We start from the raw sequence: 3448 nt of genomic DNA on the forward strand, positions 1-3448 counted from the left end.
CCATTCGAGTCGGCGTTGCTTTCGCCCAGGAGATGCCGCATGCTAGTGAGTAGCTTGGAGGGGCGGCGGTCTCCAAGCACTTCGTAGGTGAGCAGCTGCTGGAGGCGCGCACTCTCGGACGCCGTGGTGCGGTCCAGAAGGCCCTGCTTTAGTCGCTGGTACGGGGAATCGCCCAAGGGTCCAGTGATAATGTCTGCCACCTCTTGAGCTGCTTCAGGAGGCAGGTTGGAAAGTAAATGACGAAACCGAGATGCCTCCGAGGAGATGTGTTGCAGATGGAAGATGGCTTCCACTTGGGCGAACCAGATCTGCAGACACTTGATCCAGAATGTTGGTAGCGGAGCTGGAGAGCTCGACTTCCCGTTGGCGAGGTAGCGTCAGGCGGAAGGTCGCCTGAGGGCGGTAGGTTGCTGGAGTCTGTCATTTCTTAGGCCGAAGTCACCACTGTTGCGAATTTGAAGGGTCGCTGCGGAGCGCCAGAGCAAGATGACCAGCGTGGCAGGCTTCTTATTCTGGACAGCCCGTGCCGTGCTTGCGCTCCGAGCACGCGCTGTACATCTTTATTTTCCGCTAACACGGGTTGGTAACGCAGATTTCAGCGCCTCCGCTTTATAGCGTCGGCGGGCGCTAAAGTTTCAAACCAGGTCGCATAATATGAGACCACAGCGCTTTCAGCTCACTGTGTAACCGAACACGTTCTTCAAAACTTTTAGCCACGCGTTGTAGTTAGGTCGCAAGCAAAGCCTCTCATGTGTCAGGTGCATAGGAAAAAGCCTTTTATTTGCATTCTCGACATTTAACTTTTCTCTTCCTTGCCATCAAAAGGCGCAAGTTGACTTCCACGTCCAGGTTCCAGAGTTAACCAACGCTCATTGATGCCATACTAACAGAAAATATTAACCTCAAAACGGCCTTTTGGAGCTGGATGACGGTGGCCCTCTCCAGGCTTCTTTTTTATGTTTAGCGCATTCAGTTGCGTCTCTCACTTTAAGAATGAGTTTGCTTTTTTCAGAGAAAAAAGTAAGAACCACACAATGCACTACGTGAGCACACTTCAGTACATTCACTCTCAATTTTCCTTTATAAGCACCTCACCTCGCTAAAGATGGCCTCATTGTTTCATTTTTCTATTCAGCGCGTAGTGACCAGACTTTTCATTTCACTGAGCAACAGCCCTTCTGTGCCTATTGGCATTTTGAAAGTATGAGGCGCATTTGTAACTGGACTGAGGAGTGAGAAAGGCACAGGAGATAACCGAACAAGACAAAAGACTGTCGAAGAGAATGGCGGACCACGCTTTGGAAAGGAGAGTAAACTGCACGTACACAAAAAGAGGCGATGCGGCGGCGTGGCCGCCGACGGGTGTCGTCTAACAGGCTGCCGCGCAGGAGTTTCTGATGGGTATTGGGTTAATGCTGGTGCTCCTAGTGTACACGCACGTACAGAGGTCGGGTGCAACGGTGAAATTGCGGGGAGTCTGGCATAAAGCCCCTTCCCTCTCAGTGCACAGCTGCGACGCCAGTGCTTTCGCCATTCTTCTCTAAGGAGACATTTAAGAGACCCTCGAATTATTTCTTGTGTTTTTACTTTCGTTGCTCTAATAAGCTAGAAGATACTGTCAAAGAAGTTCCCCAATTTTTGCTGTTCTCTTTTTTTTATTTCGATATGAGTAGGGGTGGTATTACCATCCCCCACTACCAAAAATTATTGCCCCATGCGGCATAGTACAGCACACACGGAAGAGAGCAGCGTCGGCAAAGCGGCATTAAAGGTCCAAAGCCTAAACCCACACTGCTCTCCAGGAGAGACATTTGCGTGAACACGACTCTCCGGCACAGGCCACAGCTCCTGTAAGATAAGCGGCACAGGATTTCAAGCCATTCTACTTACCCCATCGCATTGTCCAAGTTAGATGTGCTGCCAGAAACACCAGGACCACACGTCTACTAAAATTACCTTAGCCGTTTGCTCGCATACTCAACACGAGGTTATTTGCTAGGGGTCTGTTAACTAAACTTGTTTATTTGAGCAAGAACAGACCCCTCGTGCGCAATAAATGCACTATAACTATGTAAGTCATGGGGAGCAAAGCGCGGCCCACCACTTCAAGGCCAAGGGCGCGGGGAGGAAAGTCTCTCCTTCTTTAATCTTTCGCTCTATCTATCTCTTTTCTTCTATCCTGTCTATGCCTTTTTGAATCCGACTGCCGCGCCTCCGCCGGGCGACCGCTGGACCGCCCGCGCGTCGTTCGCCTCGTTTGAATTGTTTGTGTGTTTCGTGTGCACCGCCAGCCGCTTTTTCTGTGCGCGCAGACGTTTTGTCTCCTGCCTTTGTCATGTTGTTCCTTCACGTGCTCGTACTGGCATCATGTCAGCCATGTCAGCTACTGCGGTATTTGGTTTTGTGCCCGTGTCCTTCGAAATATGTCCCCATCTCCCTGACTCCGACCCAGTTTGGTTTCGGTTGTGCGATTGTGCCGTTCATATAGAGTCGTGAATCTTTTGTGTGGGCCCATTACACGCGGAGGGGGTTATCATCCTGTTCGAGACCTTCGTGTGCGCTTATGATCTCTCGCCATCGTTACGTTAGACGACGAAAGTCAGCGCCTGCTCAAGTCTTAACATCTCCATGCAGCTACTGAAGAGGAGCTTTCCGCTTGTGTGGTACCGCTTATACGTCGTCGCGTTTGAAATTGGATCGGATACGACTCGGGTCGACACGCTAATCAAATTCGACGTGCAGAAGAGCAGGTACGTCTTCGAAAACCCTTTGCGTACCGCACCAACCTCTTCGCGACGCCAGTGCTTTCGTCATTCTCCTCCTAACATCTAAGAGACACTCGAATTATTTCTTGTGTTCCTGCTTTCGTTCCTCTATTAATTTAGAAGATACTCTCAATGATTTCCCCCCAATTTTTGCTGTTTTCTTTTTTTACTTCGATATGAGTAGGGGTGGTATTACCGTCCCCCACTACCAAAAATTAATGCCCCGTGCGTAAAGCGCACACGGAAGAAAGCAGCGTGGGCAAAGCGTCATTAGAGTTTGAAAGTTTGAACATGACTCTCCGGCAGCAACCGTTAGTTTTTTAAGCATCACAGGATTTCAAGCCATTCTGTTTACCCTTTCGCTTTGTCCAAGTTAGATGTGCTGCCAGAAACACCAGGACCACACGTCTACTAAAATTACCTTAGCCGTTCGCTCGCATATTCAACATGAGGTTATTTGCTAAGGGTGTGTTAACTAAACTTGTTTATTTGAGCAAGAACAGACCCCTCATGCGCAATAAATGCACTATAACTATATAAGTCATGGGGAGGAAAGCGCCGCCCACTACAAGGCCAAGGGCGCGGGGAGGAAATTCTCTCCTTCTTTAATCTTTCTCTCTATCTATCTCTTTTCTTCTATTCTGTCTATGCCTTTTTGAATCCGACTGCCGCGCCTCCATCCG

The sequence above is a fragment of the Amblyomma maculatum genome, chromosome 11 (assembly GCF_055883805.1).
Source record: "Amblyomma maculatum isolate TAMU_Amacu chromosome 11, ASM5588380v1, whole genome shotgun sequence".
Classification (NCBI taxonomy): Eukaryota; Metazoa; Arthropoda; class Arachnida; order Ixodida; family Ixodidae; genus Amblyomma; species Amblyomma maculatum.